This window comes from Musa acuminata, chromosome BXJ1-1 (assembly GCF_036884655.1).
Source record: "Musa acuminata AAA Group cultivar baxijiao chromosome BXJ1-1, Cavendish_Baxijiao_AAA, whole genome shotgun sequence".
Taxonomy (NCBI): Eukaryota; Viridiplantae; Streptophyta; class Magnoliopsida; order Zingiberales; family Musaceae; genus Musa; species Musa acuminata.
In genome coordinates, this window is record NC_088327.1 from 31,144,137 (window position 1) to 31,170,129 (window position 25,993).

General features: G+C 36.0%; 1 pseudogene; it reads right to left on the reverse strand.

Annotated features, from left to right (window-relative positions):
• Positions 1 to 1,237: 1,237 nt before the first annotated feature.
• Positions 1,238 to 25,993, reverse strand: part of LOC135679530 (myosin-17-like) — a 45,822-nt pseudogene continuing 21,066 nt past the window's right edge.

Sequence of the window (25,993 nt, forward strand, 5' to 3'; positions counted from 1 at the left end):
TAATGAGATCATCAAGAGAGAAACATTGCATAATGGATTATTTATACTAGACACTGCTCAACATATCATGAATATAAGTATGTCCAAGAGAAAACGAGATGAGGTGAACAGTGCATACTTGTGGCATTATAGGCTAGGTCATATCCATGAGGGAAGGATTCAAAAGTTGCTAAAGGATGGATATTTAGATCCATTCGACTATGAGTCATATACAACTTGCGGCCTTGCCTTCGTAGAAAAATGACCAACTCTCCATTTAGTGGAACTGGAGAGAGAGCCACTAAGTTGTTGGAACTCATATATAGTGATGTATGTGGTCCCATGTTAACTCATGTCATAAGTGGTTACTCCTACTTTATTACTTTTATCGATGATTTCTCAAGGTATGAACATATGTACATGATAAAGTACAAGTCTGAGGCCTTCGAGAAATTCAGGGAGTATAAAAATGAAGTGGAGAATCAGATTTGAAAGAGTATCAACACTCTTTGATCATATCGAGGAGGTGAGTACTTGAGTACATAGTTCACCTAGTTCCTCAAGGACTATGGGATTCTGTTCCAATGGACACCTCCTTATACACCCCAGCTCAATGGTGTATCCGAAAGGAGAAATCGCACACTATTAGATATGGTGTGGTCCATGATGAGTTTCGTTGACCTCCCTGTCTCATTTTGAGGAGACCAATTTTAAGGTAGTTAAGATTTGGGGCTGCCCTGCCCACATTAAAAGACACAACCTCGATAAATTAGAATCCAGGACGAAACGGTGCATATTCGTGGGATACCCTAAGAAAACTAATGGGTATTATTTCTATAATCCCGAGGACTAAAAGGTTTTTGTAGCTAAGAGAATAGTGTTCCTTAAGAAGGAACATATAATTGGCAGAGACAGTGGGAACATGATAGAGTTGAGCGAGATTGGAGAACTTAGCTCAAGCACCATTCTACAACCCAAGTCTGTTCAGGTAGCGGCGGAAACTACAAGGAGGCGAATCAAGTGTGGCCACCAGGCAGTCCAACGAAGACCGGGTTCAGGCGATTCCGCCGTCGCCTGCGGGGAGCGTAAAAGCTTCTCCCTGACAGGAAAATTTTATTCACTTTACTTGCTTCATCCAGTTTCAATTAGCTCAAATTAGTTCAGATTTAAAAAAAGTAATTTGAAATCTTGTGATTTTATGTTCCATCCGGATTTTGATAAATGGAAGAAATAAGAAAATAAAGATCAATGGACGATCTTCAAAACCAGATCCTTTATTATCTCACTTTACTAAATCATGTATCACAAGTAGCGAGTATAAATTTGTTGGAAAGACCAAGACAAATTATATACTACATCAAAAATCGTTCAGCATAAAACAAACGTTAACCTTATTGCCAATCGTTCAACTTCTAAATGCTTGTTGAAGTAGAGAAGAGAATCCTCTCACTTCTTGACGGTAGACACTGAGCAGCACAGAGTCAGAACAGGGGCTTATTGCCAATAAATACAACTCATCAAAAGAATCATGAAATTAAATCAACAAATCAAACCCGATTACTAAAATCATAATCTACCCCTGGTTATGCTAATTCGGCATGAATAGAATAACATCATATCTACAAGACGAATATGCACCTCTTGGGCATGAATAGGAAACTTGAAGATGAAGTCTACTATTCCTTCCTCTGTAGCAAAAATACAAAGCCCGAGTTCTGACGAATTAGAGGTGGTGGATCAACATCTGCTACCTCTATCTCAGTCATCGTCTTTGAGATATCGTCCACGGAGAATGGTATGCTGCATGAAAGATTGATCAAGCTTAGATTTTTCTATTTTCAACGAGGAGTTTAGATCTTCTTCCTTTGTTTTTTTAATGGCAGAATCACCTCGAATCATCATCCAACAAGAAAGAACTGCCGACTGCACTATTTGAATCCTCAGTCATCATAACTCTCATACTTGAAATGACCTAAAAAGTGGGGGGTGGGAATAAATGTTCAAAAACAGAAATTCAGCTTCTATGTGGAGGTAACAAATACAGAATGCTAACCTTCCTAAATAAGCAAACTATATTTAAAAGGAGCACATCAATCAGCTGAGTTCAAACTAACCTCTGATGATACGCTGTGTTCCATATTTGTCATCCCAATACATTGTACTTAATCTGTATAACTGTTGTATGCTGAGCACCTGAAAACAGAATCAGATAATAATTCAAAATGGGAACAATAACTAAATTACAATGCTTTGGACATAATAACAGGTCAAAGGAGTGGCCCAAACTGGACATAGATCAGTGGTTATCTCCTTCAAGGTCTTCTTTGGTTTCTGATGTATAACCTGGATCAGTGGACACATTGTATAAGGTTACTAGAAAATCAAAAATAAAATAAATAAACCAATGTGCTCTTCATAAAAAAACATACAAGGAAACCAACAGCCTGCCTAATATGCTTCAATTCACCCCATGCGGAACCTGCATACTGCGACCAAATGATATTTTAGTTTAAAACTTTCACAAAGTTTGTTTGAAATCATAGGAGATCACCTCTTCAGTTGCATCATAGCACCAGTGTTCTAACTCAGTCAGCCCTGCTTTGAGATATTCCCCATTGCTAAATGAACAACACTCGTGCCTCAGCAGAAGGCTATATAACAGAGAAAAAGATTATCCTTTATAATGAGAAAATATGAAAAAAATCACATGGCTAAAAAAGTGAAAGAAATGTAATCACACTTAATATGTACCTGTTGAACAGTTGTACATTTATAAATGAGAAAATTTCGGTGAACACCTTGCGAACCAAAAATGGAGGGACCTGAAAGGTGGAAAGCTAAAGTTTATCGAACATATATCAAAAGTCAAAGCACTGCTACTCAGAACTTACATGATTGGCTCTCAGGATTTTCTAGTTGGTTAAGCTTTTCACTATGCTTTGCCAATGCGTGATCAGTGCCTGCTGGGCCATAGCATTTGCTTGAGATCATGAGCCTCTAATTAAGCTTGCACGAGATGTTCTTGGCGCCTGCACAGTTAACAATATTAAAAAAATTTCAAGCAAAACTATTGGGAAAGTTTTTATTACCTGGATACATGAGGCAAGCAGTGAAGATACTTCTTTCTTTAGATTGTCTCCAATCATTCCATAGATTTTCTCAAGGAAAGCAGTAAGCTGCTGCTTGAAAAGTAGAGCAGGATATTTAGCTTCAACTTGACGCAAATCACTCAATCCACCCATCATGCGACCACTAAAAGAAAAGAGGCCAGCACTCTGAGGAGAGGCTCGAATTCCCTTAGGATGCAAGAAAAGTTAACATAAATTGAGTTAAACAAGGAAATCAGGATGAAGCCATATCAATACTTAAAGCATCATGATCTTCTGGGAAACCAAAGGTTTCACCATCTTGCTTGAGACATCCTCCCAAATAAAGCTGACGTTCTACGCCTCTGTGGAGTCAAACTTGCTGCTCCACTTGCTTTTAATGTTCGTTGGAGGAGCAACAATAGAGTACATGAATTGGACAACCAGTGGGATAAAACATCAATGTTATCCTGGGCCTTCAGAGGTACAAATTGCAAAATTAGTAAATCAAGAACTGGTTTAAATCTATGAATAAGATCATGTAGTAGTACTAGTGAGGATTATGTATAAAGAAAATAGTATCGATGTTGTATGTTGTCACACGTCTGATACAAATTTGAAAATGGATTTGGTTCACGATCCACAATATTAATGAAGAAAGACAATTAAACCACCAGCAACAATGACAAAGTTTTTCATACCTCTATAGCTGAGCCTATTGTTTGGATTATTCGGTCAAAAATAGTAGTCCTTTCAACTTCAAAGGATCTCCAATGAAGAAGGCATCTGTATATGACACAAGCAGCAATAGGCCTACCCCCAGAGAATCCCAAGTCTTTAGAGATACACTCAATAAGTAAGTCCTGATTTTCCTGGAGAAATAACATTGTGAGGGAAAATACATAGCTTATCAGGAAAATACAGCATTAAGGACAACAAGACATAATAAATTTTAGTATCAATACGATGCACACATGTAAAGCCAAAATATAGAATGGCATTTATTATAAAATTAAATATTGCCATACCTGCTGCTTCTCATTGAGTGACTTATGTGGTTTATCATCATTTTGAAGTTCTCTGGAATTAGGTGAACCAGGACTCAAGTCCTACAGTTTTTAGTGTATAAAAATCGTCCAAGGTTAATTCACTTGTCTTTTGGGTAAATGACTTGATATCTGCCGAAGCCAAATGCTTATCAGAATTGAAATTATCATGCTTACCAAAGCAAGTTTCGATTCACCATTCAGGATATTCTCATTTTCTGTGCTTCTTTGTGGCCAAAGCATCACAATATAATAACAACAATAAGAAATCTAACATACACACAAAAAAGCCTGGTAGTAATGTGCTAGTTGGCTAAATGTCGAAAAAGAATTAAATGAGATAGGGACCTGGAAGATAGTTGTTTTTGAACATGAAGCTCTGCTAGTTGGTGAAATGGCAACCGCCTGTTGACGAAGCACTTGTTTCTCTGACTCCAGGTTTGAGACTCTCTCTTCAAGCCTGTGCTTGGAGAGAAAACACAAATATTACCTTGTAATGTTGAAAGCAAAGCTTCAGGAGGATACGTGACTAATACTTGGTTTCAGCTTTATTACAGTATCATAGATAAACTAAATTTATTAAGGTTCCCATCAACAAGTGCCCAACATGATATATAAAATACTGGGAATAAACAAAAAAGGAATTATGAAATCAGAAACCTTTGAACAGTGTCTTGAAATTGATCAGCTCTCATTTCAGAATCTTCAACTTTCTTGACCAGTTCAATATTTCTGTTCTGAGCTTCAGCAAATGCTTTATTGGCTGAATCTGTTGCCTGCTTTTCTATTAGCAACAAAACCTATGAAAACAACAAGAGAAAAAACACAAAGTTGTTGAATATTCAGACTGAGCAAGGTATTAATTAATTTAACAAGACAAATATAATTTGCTATAACATAGAATCTCTCATTAATCAGTGTATTTTTTATAAATTTTTGTAGTTCAATGTTTTCCTTTTACCACATTGTGTACATGGTTATGATTCAGAACTATTAAGTTGTCTATAAAAATAGAAATCTAACATCAGTTGTTCTGTTGGTCGTACCTTAAGGTTTTCAGTTTCAGCATTTAGTAAATCAATCTTTTCTGTATCTTGAACTAAGACAGGGGTTTCCTTTATGATCGGAAGTGCTTCTTCAATAGTTTTTCGTGCAGCCTCCCGTTCCTTAATAACTGTGGATTTTGCTTGTTCTACCTGCAGTTGCATCTCATGCAACATGTCTTGCAGTTTAGCAATTTCTTGTGCTTTTGTCTCTTCTAGATCAGTCTGCAAATTGGAGTGAAACAAGATATGTTGCAACTCATCATGACATCCCAAGCCCAGAATATTAAAGAAAAGAATACAGAAGACTACATCGATATATTACCAACAATTAAATGCTACAAAGAATACCGATTAAGAAGGATATTTACTCTTAGTCTTTTCTCAAGCTGCAAACGCCATGTCAGTTCCTCCACGCGCTTTTCAAGATTGTCTTTGGCCTCTTTAAGGGCTCCTGTTTCCCTGGCAGCCTGCAAAAAATTGAAATAAGAACTACGTTATCCAAAGGCTTCATTTTATTGGAGTTATTCAGAAAGCTAGAGATAAGAAGAGACCATTCTTGGCTTTCTAGGCTCTTTCCTTGCAAGTCTCTGTCTCCAAGCACACTGATAAGTAAGTGTTGCCTTTTGCAACCTCTTGTGATAAGAATAATCCCTGTGACAACGCCATTGAGACTGCAAGCAGAGGACAACATATGTTTATAATCATAGTTCAAATCAGTGATTTCAATAGGTGCTCGAGCGCTCGCCTAAGCGCTTGGGCGAGGCGAGGTGAGGCCCGAGCGCCTCGCTTCACTTCCAGGCGGTGCCTCTTTAAAGCGCGCCGCCTGGGCGCTTGTCCGAGCCCAAGTGCCGAGTGCTTCGGGCGAGCGCCTGGGTTAAACCAGGCGACCGAACTAGCGTTTTAGGTCTGGTTCGATCCCTGGTGCTTTAGTTGGTTCAATCGAACCAACTAAAACACTGATATCAGCTGCCGCTGCCCAACCCTAACCTTGCTCGCGTTCACGCTACCGCTGCTGTTGCTCGCTGTCGCCGCTCCTGCTGCCGCTGTCACCACTCGCCGCTACCGTTGCCACTGTTGCCGCTCGCCGCTCTCGCTGCCGCTGCTCACTTTTATCGCTGTCGCTGCACCCTTTTACCGCTGTCGCTGCACCCTTGGTCCTCCCATACACTCCTCTTCCTTCTCCTCTTTCGAAAGTATATTGTTAACAATATACTGAATACTATTAACAGTATACTAGTAACAGTAATGTATTTGTATTTATTAGATTAATATTATATTATTTTGATTTTAATACTGTTAAATAATTATATTAATTAATTATATTATATATTTTAATATTTTAGCGTCTCGCTTCGCTTGGGCGAGCGCCTAGCGCCTCGGTCATTTTTAGACCTTGGCGTCTTTTGGCGCCTAGCGCTTTTTAAATCACTGGCTCAAATAAACAACTGGTAAACTAATGTGTTGCAGAACATAGCCCACAGCTCCTTCATGGTGATATGTAATAGTAATCTCTTTCAGGATAAAGTAAAACCATGTAGCTAAGCTTTAGCAGCAATATCCAGCAGAGAGAATTAAGGCACCTGAATACAAATTGAAGCTTTAGTTTGCTTTCTCAACCTAAAGTCATTGCGAGCAATCATTGCCCTTGAGCCTGTTTGCAACGTAATTGCTGACATTCGAAGTGCTGTATATGATTTCCTTGCAAAATATCGGCGCAAATTCTTCTGAATTTTGACTGCTGCTGCTTCACGTCTAATGCACTCATACAGTTTACAGGCCAGTCTTCCTGAATTTAACCAAATTGGGAACAAATTTGAAGAATTCTTTTACTGATGCACAAGAAATAAATGAACAACCAAACAAAATATTAGACTTAATAATCAGATCGCGGATCTCCGAACTAAATTCCATAAAATTAAATAAAAGAACAAACTTAACTTAGTCTCAGGGTAACTTAATTTAAAGTTTCAATTGATAACTTTGTAACTTAGTCAAAGTGAATCACTCTCACTATATTAGGATTATACCTCTCCAGAGAGACTGCAAATAAACAGATGCTTGCCGTAGCCTAAGGAACTCTTTACGAGCAATATATGTACCGATTTGTCTTTGAATTGTTCTGGCTGCTCTTCCAAGCACCTCTGCTCTTCTAGCATCTAATTCAGCCATCTGGCCAGCGCTCAGGAACACTTTGCTCTTGCCTAGCTGCCCATGCAAAGATTCACTATGTAAAAAGTGATATCCTCAAACAGTAATGCTTGACAAATAATAAAGAAGAAAAAATCAACAGATATATGTAGATAAAAGAAAAGTTATACAGAGCAAAATTCTTGTTCTCTAAATCTTTAAAAAGAAACAGGCCCAAAATATTGGCAGAATTTAGTGTAGGACAGAGAATCTGTAATGTAAGCTATTTCCCTTGTAGTTTCCACCCTTCTTATCAATTGATAAAAAGATCTGTACTGCATTCTTCAACGTTCTCAGCTCACTGAAGTTAAACCACAAGTTTTGCCCAGTAGAGGACTTATCAAAAATTTAAAAAAATGGTAACAACAATCATACCTGGTAACCTTTCAATCCAATTTTGTCCAGAATCTTTTGGCATGCAGCCTTGTCATCAAAGCTGTCCAGGATTACAAAAGACCAAGAGGGGGTGCATCAGAATATTTAGATCAAATACATGCATCACTAGGTACTTCATAACTTATTTGAATTTTATTTACGTATGTAAAGAGGCTTACTTTCCTTCCAAAACTTCTGGGGCAAGAAGACTGAACCGAAGGAGAAATTCATAAAATGTTCTTCGAGTTGGATATCCAGCACAGCTGATCCTGATTGCTTCTAGAACACCCTACATGCGTGAAGGCAACAAAACAAAATGGTAAAATATTATGTAAAACTTCGAGAGGGAAGAGGAATCAATTATAGTAAGTAGGAACATACTCCACAGCGCAATTGTTGGATAACATTGAAGTTCTCGAAAATAGAAGGTTTGAGGACGTTTCCATCAGAGATTGAAGTTGTAGCTGACTTTTTTTTTATGATCACAAGTCAAAACTAGAAATATATTCATGAATAATTAAGTAATTAAATAAATCAACTTGTAAGTTTATGGCACACAACTTTCTTGAAACAGTTTAAGGACGAATATTTGTCATATGACATATTCAACTTGAAAGATTATAAATGTTTATACTTTCTAGCAAGGTATGCAATACCGTACAGTACCGGTGTTTCGAGGTTGACTCGATATGGTACGATACTGTGTACCGAGCGGTACGCTAGGTCGTACCAAGCGGTACACCTAATTTAGGTGTAAAACCCTCCGAATATATCTGAAAATATAAAAAAAAGTTATGGTAGGGTTTTTAAGTTAGAAATAAATATAGTAATAGCATAAGTTTAGTAAAATCAATATAAATTAAGTAAGAATAGTATCATATATCTTTTTTGGGCTTTGAAGAATATTTTGTGCAAGGTTCGTATTTCAGTCCATTATGGATTGTCCTTATGTAAACATACCTCTTGATTAGAAAATTCTTCCTTTTAATCTTCCCAAATTAACCTCGATTCAATTAATAAATCGTTGTTTTGTAGAGTTTAGGAGAGCACAAATGTGAGAAAAAAAGAGTTTGAGATAGTTTAAGAGAGTATGAGAATGTAATGGATTGAAATAGGAGAGAAGAAGGGTTTAAATACTATGAGAAAGGGCTCCAATGGTCAATAAGATAGTTTAAGAGAGTATGAGAATGTAATGGATTGAAATAGGAGAGAAGAAGGGTTTAAATACTATGAGAAAGGGCTCCAATGGTCAATTTGACCATTGGAGCACTGTATCATTGTTGCTGAGCGATTTTAAATATTTCTTCCTCTTACTATAGCACTATATCACCGTAGCACGTTCCATCCGGTAGCGGGCGATCCGCGTACCGGTATGCCGTCGGACCGATACGTACCGCCCATATCGGGCGGTACCATTCGAAATTGCATACCTTGCTTTATAGATGCCGGTGGGGAAAAAGAATAAGATTGATGATCCTATTTGTATGACAAGCAAATCTCACTCATTTACTGCATTAGAATAAAATTTTATGTGGATAAAAATTGCAAAATAAAATATACATTTACTATGACTAAAGAAGTCAAATGACAAGTGCTTTGTAATGTGCAGTGAGTTCTATACTTGACAGTTGTGCAAACTGTTGTCAGCACAGAGTGACATTCCAGACGTATATACATAAATAAGTACTACCTCAGCATATCACTACTAAAGAAGTCTAAGGAGTCAATTCATATACCAATTTATTATTAATTATTGAAATATAACCACATCATATTTATACTGTAAAAAAACTACCAAAAAGAACGGACAAAGAAAAAAATTACTTTAAAGCAGGAGCCAATGGAAGAGAACTTTGAAGACTTTGATGTCTCTTCAGGAAGTGGTGGAAATAAACCCGAAACAAATGGGCACTTGGAAGCATTTAGTAAATCCTGATGTTCTGCCACAACATAATCTTTGTTTTTGTCTAAGAAGTAGTCGGCTTGATATGTTACCTGGGTGGATAGTATAGATATACAAGTGAAACCCAAAGCAGATTCAAATAAAAGTACTTAAGCATATCATCAAATGAATAATTACCTCTCCAGCATAATGGCAGATTGTGAAGTTGGTACGAGAAAGTTTCGGTTTTATAAATCTCTTGTTGTTTTTTAATGTCTGATACAATTTTTGAGCAAATGTCTCATGTGTTGACCTGGGAAACATGCTGAATCAAGCAAAAAGTGTGAGATTGGCCAAAGTTCATTTTCCAATATTTTCAGAAGCATAAGTATATGGATATACAGGAATACCATTGTTGCTTATACTCAAGTACAAAAAAGATGAGGTGTTAACCAGCACAAGGGAAGCAATCAACACATACCAGGCTTCATCAAGAAGTGCAATGATGCCTCCAGGTTTCTGAAAGAAGATATAACTTTTTATGTCAAAATGACAAACGAAGTTGGCCATCAAAAAGAAAATTCATACAAAACTGGGAAATAATTAAAAACATACAAATTTGCACATATGGAAAAGGAACAATATATCCACATATGTTAAAATAAATCCAGTAAAGATTGTCAAGTTCTCAAATTGATATGCATCACATTGACATACTAAAATCAGAAAATTTCAGTTATCAAGAAGTAGCATTGGCAGATGTAGTTCTACCATCCACAAGAAGTAGCATTGACCTATGTAAATTTCAGTTCCAACTTTACATAGGTCTAGCAAAGTATCTCATCCTCTCGAGAGAGAGATATGTGAGACATATTAAAGGACAAAATGTTGAGGATATTGATCATTAGACCGACGAGGAGGCTATTGTTGAATCTCGAATTTTGATGATGAAGTCAATTGTAAATTATTTGATATAATCTATATGTTGAGACAAGTGTGTAGGATTAACTACGATGGTAGTAAGACATAAAGTAAGTGTTGTGCTGGAGTCAAGATCAGAATCTCATTGGGAGTTCGAGAGTTCGTCGGAAGTTCTATTGGAACCAACCGAGAAGTCCAGGAGCTTGCCAAAGAAGATCATTGGAACTCACCAAAAGATCATCGTAAAGTCTAGGAGCTTGCCGGGAGTTCACCGGAACATTGCCGAGAGTTCGTCGGATGTTCGCCGGGAGTTCGTCGGAGGCTCGTCGGAAGAGCAATTGACGTATTGGAACAAAAAGTGCTATGATTATGTCTTAATTATCGTAGTTAGATCATAAATTAAGTTAGGATTAGAAGGTAATCCCACTAAGTTAATTAGGGGCCAATTGGGCCGAATTGAGTAGACCATTCAGCTCCTAAATTCTTGGTCGGCGGTGGCACCGCTTGGGAAACAGAGTCCCAGGTTGTTTGGGTGGTGGTACCGCCGGCAGTGAATGTTGCCAGCGGTGGTACCACCCCTGTCAGGCAGTGGTACCACCCAGTGTTAGACTAGCAGCGGTAGTACTGCCCAGTAACGGTGGTGGTACCGCCAGTACCCCAAAATCATGGATGTGATACTTTTTTACTCCAATTTTGATGCCATTGGGGCCTATAAAAACTCCACCCTTTTTTCCATGAAAGGGCATGAAAGTGTTAAACATACTCTTAAATCTTTGGGGTGTTAAGTGTTGTAAAAGTTAAAAAGAGTCCTCCCCTCCCTCTCTTAGCTTTGTAAACATCCAAGAACGAGGAGTGAGACTTGTAAGGGTTATCTCCTAAATCCGAAAAAAAGAGAAAGCGCTATAAAGAGGTGTTTGGCCTTCACCTATTGAAGGAAGGCCTTTAGTGGACACCGGTGACCTCATCGGGGAGGAATCCGAAAGTGGATGTAGGTCACATCGATCGAACCACTCTAAATTCTGGTTTGCTTTTTATTTGTGCAATTTACATTACTTCAAACCTCCTTAATCTTCTCTTTGCAATTTTATGAAAGCTTTCAAATTCAATTTCTCTCCGAAACGAATTCAATCGAAATAATTTTCGTCGGAATCGATTTTAATCGAAATGAAGACTTTTAAAATCGGAAAACATTTTCTTTGCACTAATTCACCCACCTCTTAGTGCCACTCTTGATCCTAATAGTTGGTATCAGAGTAAGGATCACTCTCATTTGGTTTTAAACCCAAGAGAGATGATGTTTGTTGACAACCAAGAGAGTAATTCAATTACATGTCCGCCCATGTTCAATGGGACGGATTACATATATTGGAAGACTAGAATGAGGATCTTCCTAATTTCAATGGATTTCGAATTATGGAATATTATAGAAAATGGGTTTCAAAAGTCTTCTCTTCCGATGAACGATTGGAACGAATTGGAGGAGAAAACTTTCGTTTTAAACGCCAAGGCTATGAATGCCTTGTTTTGTACTTTAGATAAAAATGAGTTCAATCGTGTATCTATTTGTAAAACTACATTTGATATTTGGCACACACTCGAAGTAACTCTTGAAAGCACTAATAAAGTGAAGGAATCGAAAATTAATCTTTTAGTGTACACTTATGAGTTGTTTCGGATGAAGCCGAGTGAGACCATTAGAGACATATATACTCGATTTACGGATGTCGTCAATAGTCTAAAAGGACTTGGTAAAAGTTTCTTGGATTTTGAGCTTGTTAATAAAATTTTAAGATCCCTTCCAAAGAGTTGGGACCCTAAAGTCACGGTCATTCAAGAGGCCAAAGATTTAAATAATTTTTCTCTCGAAGAACTAATCAGGTCACTAATGACCTATGAGATGACTTGTAATGATCATGAAGAGCTTGAGAACAACCTTCCTAAGAATAGGAATGACATGACTCTAAGAACTCAAGAAGACCAAAGAAAATTCAAGTGATGAGGATTTTGATGAAAACTTGACACTCTTAACAAAAATGTTCAAAAAATTTATAAAAAGAAATAAATTTAAAAGTGATACTAAAAATAAAATTAAACCTAAGAGTAAACAAGTGATAAGCTATGAATATAAGAAGCCAGGGCATTACAAGAGCGAATGTCCCCAAGCAAAGAAGAGACAACCAAAGAAGAAGAAGGCTCTTAAAGCAACATGGGATGACTCAAGTTCATCTGAAGAAGAGGACCTAACCAACATCGAGTAAGTTGCTCACTATGTGCTAATGGCTATTGGAGATGAAATGAGTAGTTCATTTGATGCAAATTTATCCTTTGATGAACTATTAAATATTTTTTATGATTTATTTGATAAATACAAATCAATTAGTAAAAAATATAAATTGTTAAAAAAAAAGCATGATTCTCTTGTTAATGATTTCAATAGATTAAATGTTAAGCACAATGATAGTTTAGCTCCATGTACAAAATATGAACTAGAAATACTTAGAAAGGAAAACTTGCTACTCAAAGAATCCTTTAAAAAGTTTGAGGTTGGTAGCAAGTCCTTGAACATGATCCTTGCCAACAAGGGTCATGTTTATAGAAAAGGCAGAATCATATTTGTGAGTAGCTCTCACCTAAATCCAACCACCTTCGTTAAAGGCCCTTCTTTGCATGTTTCACCCTAAAAGAAATGTAACTTTTGTTGCAAATTTGGGCATATAGCTTATCATTGTCCATTTAAGAAATGTAGTCCACACAAATTGATTTGTATTCCTAAAAGAACCTCAAATAACTCAATGCAACATGATAAGCTATGTAGATCGATTTTTGAGGCACCCAAGGTCAAATGGGTATCTAAAAATTATCTTTTTTTCATAGAAACATTTACCATCATAAGCTAAGAGCAAGAGATGGTACCTTGATAGTGGATGTTCAAGGCATATGATTGGAGATCCATTTCAATTCTCTAAGCTCACTAGCATAGATGAAGGATATATCACTTTCGGAGACAACAACAAGAGTAAAATCATTGGCAAAGGAACCATAGGTAACAAATCCACCTTTTCTATTGAAGATGTGTTGTTAGTTGATGGCTTAAAGCATAACCTTTTGAGCATTAGTCAATTGTGTGATAAATAATATATCATTAAATTTGAATCCAATGCTTGTATTATTGAAAAACTATACAAAAACACATCTATGATTGCTTTAAAATAAAATAATATATACGCTATCGATATTAATGATTTTTATAATGAAATGTGTTTTTCGGTTTTGAATGACGATGCTTGGCTTTGGCATAGGAGGTTAGGTCATGCAAGTATGAAACTAATATCTCAAATTTCATCTAAAGAACTTGTGAAAGGAATTCCTCACATTTAGTTTGTCAAAGACAATATGTGTGATGCATGTCAACTAGAAAAGCAAATAAAAAGTACCAAAGAACCAAATAATCACCTCTAGGGCATTGTAATTAATTCATATGGACTTATTCGAACCAATTGCTACTTCAAGCCTAGGAGGAAGCAAATATATATTTGTCATCGTGGATGATTATAGTTGATACCGGGGAGGGTAAAAATGCAGAATGGATTTCGAAAGAACACCAATAGAATAGTTGTACAGATAGAAAATATCACATAAGGCAATTAACGAACTCTTGACGAAACTTCAGTAAAACGAAATATAGCTCACCACCAAGTTTAAAAATCAAAAGGGATACAGAAGATCACCACCCTAATGATAATAAACAATGATACAAAACTGAAAGCAAAAGACTCACCACTCAAGGACGCATCCAAGAGATACAGAGTTCAAAAGAGCACTCCAAGAGAGCTTCTGTCAATATCCTCAGTTTTCTGAAATCTTTTCTAAGCCCTAAACCCCAAAACAAATACTAGTGCATGAAACAACCCTTCATGCATAGGAAATTTCGAAATTAAGTGCTTTACAGCTGCCAACCAACTCCATTAATGAATTCCTTAGCCATGAAGAAAAGCACCATGATACAGCTTTACAACTGCCAACCAACTCCACTAATGTATTCCTTTGTGCTGGGAATATGCTAATGAGCTGTCTTATCTGAGTAGGCTGAGTTGAAGATTATGTAGCAATATTATTGGCTGAAAAAAATATCATATTATCAGTATGATCCATATGAGCAGATTGTAGCAAATTAGACACTCCCGTGTCAATCTCCCCTGGTTGAAAAAGACTTGTCCTCAAGTTCTTGTTTGTTTCATCATCATGATTATAAAAAGGACTTAAGTCAGCCACATTAAATGTTGGGGATACTCTGTAATCTTTAGGTAGCTCAATCTCATAAGCATTTTTGCCAATTCTCTTAAGCACCTTGAATGAACCATCAGCCTTAGGTTTCAGTTTTCCAAATTTTCCCGGCGGAAACCTCTCCTTCCTTAGATGAATCCAAACCAAATCACCTGCATTAAACTCCACAAGTTTTTTGTGTTTGTTAGCAGCTTGCATGTACCTCTCATTTTGTTTCTCAATGGTTGCTTTCACACCCTTATGTAGCTTCTTTATCTGCTTAGCTCTTTCATCAGCATCTCCACTAAATTGCTTTGTTGTAGAATGAGGGATTAAGTCCAAAGGACCAGCAGGATTAGCACCATAAACTACCTCAAAAGGACTCTTACCAATACTATGATGCATAGAACGATTGTAGGCAAACTCAATTTGTGGAAGAATGACATCCCATTGCTTAATATTCTTGCCAACATAGCTTCTAAGTAAATTTCCCAAGCTTCGGTTTGTTACCTCAGTTTGCCCATCGGTTTGTGGATGATGCGAGCTGTTGAAATTCAAAGAAGTACCCAACTTCCTCCAAAGAGTTCTCCAAAAATGACTAACAAATTTTGAATCTCGATCAGACACCATAGTTCTTGGAATACCATGCAATTTAATAATCTCCTTAAAATATAAATCAGCGATATGAGATGCATCATTTGATTTATTGCATGGAACAAAGTGAGACATTTTTAAAAATCTGTCAACAACAACCATGATAGAATCCTTGTTCCTTTGAGTTCTTGGTAGTCCCAAAACGAAATCAAGACTTACATTCTCCCATGGAGCATTTGGCACTGGCAATGGAGTGTACAAACCAGAATTTTGACTTGTTTTTGCCAAATGACACAATCGGCATTGCTTCACATGTCTATCCACATCTCTGAACATTTTAGGCCAGTAGAAATTTGATTGAACAAGAGCTAGAGTCTTGTCCCTATCGAAATGTCCTCCCAAAACACCACCATGAGCTTCAGCTATAATTACTTGTCTCAAAGAACAAGATGGAACACACAAAGCATTAGCTCGAAAAAGAAAACCATCAAAAATAAAAAATTATTGAAAGGAACCTGATTTATAATTCTGCCATATCGAGCCAAAATCCACATCATTCTCATATAGATCTTTGAATGTTTCAAATCCAACCACTTTGACTTCCATTGCTGATAATAAAGAATGCTTTCTGCTTAATGCGTTAACAACTACATTTTGAACACCAAATTTGTGCTTGATTGTAAAGTTGTAAGATTGTAAAAACTCCACCCAAGCTGCATGCCTCTTGTTTAGCTTGTGCTGGTGATTAATGAACTTTAATGCCTCATGATCAGAATATAGAACAAATGGCTTGGCAAGAAGATATTGACTCCAATGAGACAAAGCTCGATAAATCGCATAAAACTCCTTATCATAAGTAGAGTATTTCTTTCTTGTATCATTCAGCTTTTCACTAAAAAATGCAATGGGCCTTCCGTCTTGACTCAAAACAGCACCAATTCCCACATTAGATGCATCACATTCAACTTCAAACACATTATCAAAATTTGGTAGAACTAAGATAGGAGCTTCAGTAACCTTTCTTTTCAAAAGCTCAAAAGCATCGTTAGCCTCACTAGTCCATTTGAATTTATCACATTTCAGACATTCGGTGATTGGAGCGACAATAGAGCTGAAACCCTTGATAAAACTTCTGTAAAACGAAGTTAAGCCATGGAAACTCCTCACATCATGCAACGAAGCAAGTGTTGGCCAACTGAGAATAGCCTCTACCTTACTTTGATCCATCATGATTCCATCTTTTGAAACAACATACCCTAGAAACACCACACTAGAAGTAAAGAAATCACACTTCTTTAGATTAGCATAAAGCTTTTGATGCCTTAAAATAAGAAAAATCTCTTTCAGATGATTCATATGCTCCTCTTCGCTCTTGCTGTACACCAATATATCATCAAAATAAACTACAACAAATATTCCAATGCATGGCTTAAGTATGTGATTCATAAATCTCATGAAGGTGCTAGGAGCATTAGATAGCCCAAATGGCATAACCAACCATTCATATAAGCCTTCTCTAGTTTTAAATGCTGTTTTCCACTCATCTCCGGGCCTCATTCTTATTTGGTGATAGCCACTCCTCAAATCAATTTTTGAGAAAATATAAGCACCACACAATTGATCAATTAAATCATCTAACCTTGGAATAGGAAAGCGATAGTCCACTGTGATTTTATTGATGGTGCGACTGTCCATGCACATTCTCCAAGAACCATCCTTCTTAGGCACTAACAAGGCTAGAACCGCACAAGGACTCATGCTCTCTCGGATTAACCCTTTTTTCACCAATTCATCAACTTGCCTTTGGAGTTCTTCATGCTCCTTGGGACTCATTCTATATGCTGCCTTATTAGGTAGAACAGCCCCTGGAATAAGATCAATGTGATGCTGGATATCTCTCAAGGGTGGAAGGCCATGTGGATTCTCTTCTGGTATAACATCTTCAAATTCTTCCAAGATTTATTTCATGATTTCTGGTGTCTCTTTGTGTTGTTCATTTGCTTCTACTACTAGTAGAGCCATAACATGACCACCCTTGTCTAATTCATCTTTGCATTCACCATAGGACATAAAAGCGCTAACTTTCTTTTTTGGTGCACTGATTTCAGATGGTTGTAATGGAGCTAAAATAATCTTCTTTTCATTCACTTTGAAAGAATAAGTATGTTTGTAGCCGTCATACAACACCCTTCTATCATAATGCCAAGGTCTTCCCAACAGCAAATGACAAGCATCCATAGGAGCAACATCACACCATACTTCATCTTTATAATACTTGCCAATAGAAAATGAAACTAAACATCTTTTAGTTACATTAATGTCATTTCCTTTTTGCAGCCAACATAACTGGTATGGATGTGGATGAGGGATGGCATCCAACTTTAGCTTCTGCACCATCTCCAAAGATACCACATTCTCAAAGCTGCCGTTGTCGATGATCACCAAGCACACTTTGCCAAGAGAAGTGCATTTAGTGTGAAACACATTTTTTCTCACCCAACTTTCATCGTCGGCCACATATGACACTTGTAAACTACGTTGCAATACAATAGACAAACCATGATCAGCATAAGTAATCTCTTCCTCATCATCATCGTATTTTGGTTCGTCGTCAGCTTCATCTTCTCCTCCATCACTATGATCTTCAACCAAAGTTACAATCCTCCTATTTGGACAATCCGAAGCAATATGCCCAAAACCATGACATTTGAAGCATTTTCGGCCAGTTGGGGTAGAAGAATTAGGTATTTTTTTGCTGCCAGCAGATTCTTCACCATTTTCTTGCACCTTCGATATCACCTTGCTTTGGACAGTAGGCTTGGAACTTCCTCCTTTTGTGTAGCCTTCTTTTGAGTCATACCGAAAACTCTTTTCAAACTTCTGTTGCTTTTCAACTTTTAATGTCAGCTTGCTCACATCATTTAAAGACCAATATGGCTGTAGCTGAACAACTTTAGCAATCTCATACTTCAGACCTCCCAAGTATCTTGCAATTGTTTGCTCTTCCGGTTCCACAAGTTCTTCTTTTAACATCAAATTATCAAATTCTACAGTATACTCCTCCACACTAAGATCTTTTTGCTTGAAATCATGTATTTTGAGAAAGATCTCTTGCCTATAATTATGAGGTAAATATTTTCTCTTTAGCTCCCTTTTCATTTTCTCCCATGTAACGATCTTACTCTTCCCCTCATGTTCTCTTTGTTTCTTCAAATTTTCCCACCAAAAAGATGCATTCCGCCTGAGTTTGAGTGCCACAAGTTTGACCTTCTTTTGTTCTGGTGGTTCATGAAAATCAAAAATACTTTCTACTATATTAAGCCAATCGATAAAGTCATCAACATTTATTTTACCTTCAAATTCTGGAATATCAAATCTGGGGTTATATTTATTCTGCCACTCGTCTTGGACTTCATTTCTTCTCCGACATCTTCTCGACTCCCTTAGAAGAGGTGTATCATCATCAAAAGTAAACTCTCGAGCTTCATTTTCATGTTGGTTATGTCTACTTTGAAGTTCGTCGATTATCTCACTTTTTTCTTGTAGGCTACGTAGCAATTTTCGTAGCTGCAGCCTCAACGACTCAGCGTCATCTTCGTGGTCGCTACCTTCACCAACTACATCTTTTCCATTTCACCTTGCCATGATCTCTAGCCTTTAGCTCTGATACCAAACTGATACCGGGGAGGGTAAAAATGCAGAATGGATTTCGAAAGAACACCAATAGAATAGTTGTACAGATAGAAAATATCACAGAAGGCAATTGACGAACTCTCGACGAAACTTCAGTAAAACGAAATATAGCTCACCACCAAGTTTAAAAATCAAAAGGGATACAGAAGATCACCACCCTAATGATAATAAACAATGATACAGAACTGAAAGCAAAAGACTCACCACTCAAGGACGCATCCAAGAGATACAGAGTTCAAAAGAGCACTCCAAGAGAGCTTCTGTCAATATCCTTAGTTTTCTGAAATCTTTTCTAAGCCCTAAACCCCAAAATAAATACTAGTGCATGAAACAACCCTTCATGCATAGGAAATTTCGAAATTAAGTGCTTTACAACTGCCAACCAACTCCATTAATGAATTCCTTAGCCATGAAGAAAAGCACCATGATACAGCTTTACAGCTGCCAACCAACTCCACTAATGTATTCCTTTGTGCTGGGAATATGCTGATGAGCTGTTTTATCTGAGTAGGCTGAGTTGAAGATTATGTAGCAATATTGTTGGCTGAAAAAAATATCATATTATCAGTATGATCCATATGAGCAGATTGTAACAAATTAGACACTCCCGTGTCAATAGTAGATACACATGAACTTACTTTTTGGCACACAAAAGTGATTGCTTTAGGTATTTCTCTAAGTTTTGTAAACTTGTTCAAAATGAAAAGGGTTTTATGATTTCATCAATTTGGAGTGATCACGGTGGTAAATTTCAAAACTATAATTTTCAAGAATTTTGTGAATCTAATGGATACAACCATAATTTCTCTACTCCAAGAAATCCTTAACAAAATGGAATAGTAGAAAGAAAAAATAGAAACTTACAAGAAATGACTAGAACCATATTAAACGAACATAGCCTACCTAAATATTTTCCATAAATACGGCATGCTATGTCATGAATAGAGTTCTAGTAAGACCATTACTCACCAAAACTCCTTATGAGTTGTGGAATAATAAAAAACTCAATGTTTCATATTTTAAAGTTTTTGGGTGTAAGTGTTTTATCTTGAATGAAAAAGATACAATGAAGGGATTTTTCTTGGCTATTCTTATATTTCTAAAGCATTTCATATATTTAACAAAAGAACTTTAATTAAAGAAGAGTCTATTTATGTTTTTTTCAATGAAGTTTCCGAAGTCAAGAAAAATGATTTTGATGATGATGTTAATTTTGATGCTTTGAAATTAAATGAAACCCCTTCTCCATCTAACAACTTGGATGCATCTTCTTCCAAAAAATCCTTACCCAAGGAATGGAAGTATATAGATACTCATCCTAAGGAGCTAATCATAGGAGACACATCAAAAGGAGTCCAAACTTATCCTTCTCTTAAGAATTTTTGTACCAATGTCGCTTTTCTCTCCAAAATTAAACCAAAATATATTGATGAGGCCTTAAAAGATGATTTATGGGTTATCACAATGCAAGAAGAGTTGAATCAATTTGAGAGAAATGAGGTGTAGAAGCTTGTTCCTAGGCCAAATGACCATTTAGTTATTGGTACTAAATGAGTCTTTAGAAACAAGCAAGATGAATTTGGTATCATGGTTCGAAACAAGGCTAGATTAATGGCTAAAGGTTTCAACCAAGAAGAAGGCATCAATTATAAAGAAACCTTCGCTCTTGTGGCACGATTAGAAGCTATAAGGATGCTCCTTGCCTATGCTAGTAGTGATAATTTTAAGTTATTTCAAATGGATGTTAAAAGTGATTTTCTTAGTGGATTTATTTCCTAAGAAGTTTATATTGAATAACCTCCCAGATTTGAGAATGACAATCTCCTTAATCATGTGTTTAAATTGACTAAAGCTCTCTATGGATTGAAACAAGCCCCAATGGCTTGGTATGAGAGACTTAGCTCATTTCTTATCGAAAATAATTTCTCTAAAGGCAAGGTCGATACTACATTGTTCACCAAAAATTTTAAAAATAATTTTTTTATTATTCAAATTTATGTTGATGATATTATTTTCGGTTCCACGAATGAATCTCTATGTGAATCATTTGCTAAAAGTATGAGTCTTGAATTTGAAATGAGTTTGATAGGGGAATTAACTTTCTTTTTAGGCTTACAAATCAAATAACTAATTAATGGTATTTTTCTTAGTCAAACAAAATATGCTTTATATTTGCTAAAAAGGTTTAATATGGATAGCTCAAAGGCTACCAATACTCCTATGAGTACCTCCACTAAATTAGACATTGATGAAAGTGGAGAATGCTTTAATCAAATAGCTTATAGGGGTATGATAAGAAGTTTACTATACCTCACCGCAACTAGACAGGATATCATGTTTAGTGTATGACTTTGTACTAGGTTTCAATCTAATCCTAAGATATATCATCTTAAAGCTGTTAAAAGAATTCTTAGATATCTTAAAGGTACCACTAATCTAGGATTATTATATCTAAAATTCGAGAACTTTGAACTAATTACTTATGCTGATGCAGATTTTACTAGATGTAGATTAGATAGAAAAAGCACATCCGGAACATGTCAATTTTTAGGACACACTTGTTTCTTGGTCTTCCAAGAAATAAAACTCGGTTGTACTATCTACAACTGAAGCTGAGTACATTGCAGCTAGTGCATGTTGTGCATTAGTTGTGTGGATGAAAAACACTTTAGAGGATTATAAGATTCATCTTAAAAACATTCCCATAAAATGTGATAACAAAAGTACAATATGTTTAATAAAAAATCTCATTCAACACTCTAGAACTAAACATATTGATATTAGACATCACTTTATATGAGATCATGTTAATAATTATGATGTAATCATAGAGTTTATTGATACAAAACATCAATTAGCCAATATTTTTATAAAGCCTTTAAGTGAAGAACAATTTGATTTTATTAGAAGAGAATTAGGAATGTTAATTTGTCCGAATGCATGAATTTGTTAAATTTCATTTTTAAACTTTCTTAATTCTTTGGATCGCTCACTTAAATCATGATCTTATTGTTGAATCTCATATTTTGATGATGAAATCAATTGATAAGTGTTTATGATTTGATCTGCATTTTGAATGACGCAGGATGCTTTGATCAGGGAGAGACAATTAAAGCAGAAAGAATCAAGTTGGGTCGGAGGAAAATATGTTTGAAGATTGGATGTCGGGCTGGAGGATCGGTCGATGTATCGACAGAAAGCTTCGGGCCATAGATTCGAGCATCGAGCTAAGAAGAGCATATATTGTGCCAAGGAGATCGGAGTTGCGAAGGTCAACTGGCCGATTGGGCAATAGGCCGTAAGAGAGAACGATGCGCCGAAGAATTGGACGAAGCGTCGATGGACCAATGAAATGCCAGACAACTTGATTCATGCTTAGTAATAATTGTCTAGATCGAAGTGTGTTTTTATGTGTGCAAGATTAACTACAATAGCAAGGCATAAAGCAAAATGAAGTCCCGGAGTCCAGAATTCGATTTCGTTGGGAGTTCAAAAGTTCGTCGGAAGTCCGAATGTTTGTCGAAAGTTCAGCAGGAATTGACCAAGAAGTCCTAGAGCTTGCCAAAGAAGCTCATCAGAACTCTCTAAGAAGATTATCGTGAAGTCTAGGAGATTGCTAGGAGTCCACTAGAACATTACCGAGAGATCATCGGAAGTTCGCCAGAAGATCGTCGGAAGCTCACTGAAAGAAACCTAGACTTACGGACTTTGTTTAGCTTAGTAAATATCTTAAAATTCATAGTTAGCATATAATTGGGATTAGAATTGGGCCAACCTAATTAGGGGATATTGGGCCCAAGTTTGAGCTGTGTTGGGCCAAGAGAAAGGCCTAAACGGTGACCAAATAGGTGAAACCATCATGGCATAGTCTCCGAGACTATGTCAGGTGATGGTACTGCCAGTATGGGTGACGGTACCACCTAGACACAGTCTTCTAGGTGGTGGTACCACCAGACTGGGCAGTACCACCGCCTAGTGTCAGACTATAGGTGGTGGTACCGCCTAGTGCAAGTGGTGGTACTACCCATACCTTAAAATCTCAAGGGATTTGAATTTTGGCTCCATTTTTGAAGCCATTTGGGATCTATATATACCATAGCTTCCTGTATGGAGAAGCAAGAAAAATGAACAAAAAACTATATATTTCTAGAGTTGAAAACCCTTGTAAAGTATAGAGTCCCTCCTCCTAAAGTTTAGAGATCATTCTAAAGGAGAGTGTGAGGGAAGCTTTGTAAAAAGGGGGTGTAAAGTTCTCTCCTAGCAAAAAGAGAATAGAGCTGTAAGAAGAAGGTTGATCTTCGCCTATTAAAGGAAGATCGTTAGTAGATGCCGGTAGCCTCGACAGAAGGGGAATCAGTGGAGTGGATGTAGGTCACGGTGACTGAACTAATATAAAAACTTGGTTTGCATTTCTATTCTTGCTATTTACCTTCACTGCAAACTGTCATATGTCCTCTTTACTCTAACTGCACATCCTTATAAACGTATTTCAAGTTATCATCTTTCCGAAATCAATTTTATTGAATGAAAGATTTTACAAAGTTGACGTTTTTATCGCTGCACTAATTCACCCCCCCCCCTAGTGCTGACTCTTTCCTAACAGTTGGTATCAGAGCCTCGTAATTTCTCATTTGGTTTAATACCCAAGAGAAATGGCTCTTTACGGCTTTCAAGAGAGTCACTCTCTCATTCATCCTCCCTTGTTCAATGGGATGAACTACACATATTGAAAAACTCGAATGAGAGTTTTCTTGCTTTCGTTGGATTTGAATTTATGGAATATTATCGAAAGCGGTTTTCGAAGGTCTTCTCTTCTAATGAACCATTGGAATGATTTGGAGAAGAAGACTTTTTTTTTTAATTCTAGAGCTATGAATGCTCTATTTTACGCCTTAGACAAAAATGAGTTTAATCGGATTTCTACTTGCTAAACCAATTTTGATGTTTAGCATATTCTTGAAACCACTCACGAAGGCAGAAGTAGATTAAAAGTTTCGAAGGTCAATCTTTTAATGCACAATTTTGAACTATTTCGAATGAAGCCGAGCGAAACTATTGTTGACATGTACACCCGTTTTACGGATATCATCAATGGTGTAAAAGCTCTTGGCAAATGTTTTTCTAATTTTGAACTCGTTAACAAGATTTTATGATCACTTTCTAAAAATGGGATTAAAAAATAACGACTATTCAAGAATCAAAAAATTTGAATACTTTTTTGATCGAAGAACTTATCGAGTCTCTAATGACCTATGAAATGACGTGCAATGTACGTAAAGAACTTAAGAACCACCTTCCAAAGAATAGGAAGGATTTTGGACTTAGAACAATCGAAGACCACTTGAGCATAAGCTCAAGTGATGGTGAACTTGAACTCCTCACTATGAAATTTAAAAAGTTCATGAAACAAAAATTAAAGAACAAAAAGAACGCAACTACTTGCTATGAACGTAAGAAAAAGAAGGTGACTTTGGATGAATCGAACTCCTAAAAGGCGAGGTGGCAAACTACACCTTAACGGCTTTCTACAACAAGGTAAACAACTCAAATGAAACTCCCTTAGTTTACTTTGAAATTACATGATGTTCTTCGTGAGTTATTTTTAATTTAGTTTAAAAAATTATATAATTTTTTTTTTAAATTACATGTTTAATGATGTAATGAAAATGCAAAAAATTAGGATCATGCTAGTAATTTTGAAAATGATAATAAAAATTACATGTTTTATGTTAAAGAAATAAAATGTTAGATTTGAATCTAATGATAATCCTATGTATGTTTTTCAAGAAGAAATAATGTATATCTTGATGATTTTCGTATTGATTTTTTATTTTGTTTGAAAATGTATTATGCTCAATGAAATAATGATTGATGAATATGCTTTATGTTTAATGATTTCTTTAGCTTGTATGCCTTATCATGATGAATGTTTTGAAAATAAATGTTTGTATCATACTTTATGATTTTTATGCATAAGGACTTGAAGTAATGATTTGAAATCATATGTTTTGGAATTACATGTTACACTTTTTGATCTTGATGATTTTGTATCTTTCCATTTTAAATGTTGATGCATGGTTTTGACATAAGAACAAATATTTGGGCATGCTAATATAAAGTCAATCACACAAATTGAAACTAAAGAAGTTTAGATATCTTTAAGAATCATTCAACATTATATTCAATGAAACCATGCTTAATGTGTTAATGAAAATGTTAAGAGGTTTGATATCATGCTTAATATGAAATTATGCATGATGATTTTTGTGATTCATGGCCTATTGATCTTTGTCGCAATGAAAATTGCTTTTTCGGTTATAAACAAGATGGATGGTTTTTATGACGAAACTTATTTTTCGATCCTAAACATTGATGCATGTTTTTATTTGGAATAAATAAAAAGGGCATACTTCTATGAAATCGATCTTATGAATTGAATCACTAAAAACAAGAAAGCTTTCTCCTTGAAAAATTTATTTTTCTCTACTTCATCGATTTTCAAAAAGAAGAGATTGATAAGTCTATTTATATTTTTTTGAATCTCTTGAACTATGAAAGTGATTTTGATAATTTGAATTTGAATAATTTTTTATCTAAATCATGATCTTGATTCCTTGATTTTTACAAATTAAGATTTATTATGAATCAAGATTTTTCATTAATCGTTCTCCTATGATTCTACTTGGTATTTTCTTAAGAGGAAATTTTCTAAATGAATCATGATTTTTCTTGTGAGTTCTTGGATTTATTACTTGAGATATTTTTTTAATCAAGATCTGTTCTTTGTACTCCTATGATTTTTTTCTTGGTATTTTATTTAAAGAAGAGATTTATTATATAAATAATATCTTTCAGTATTCAAATGGTCTTATCTTTCATAACATGATTTCTTTGTATTTATGACTTGTATGCCTTGAAATG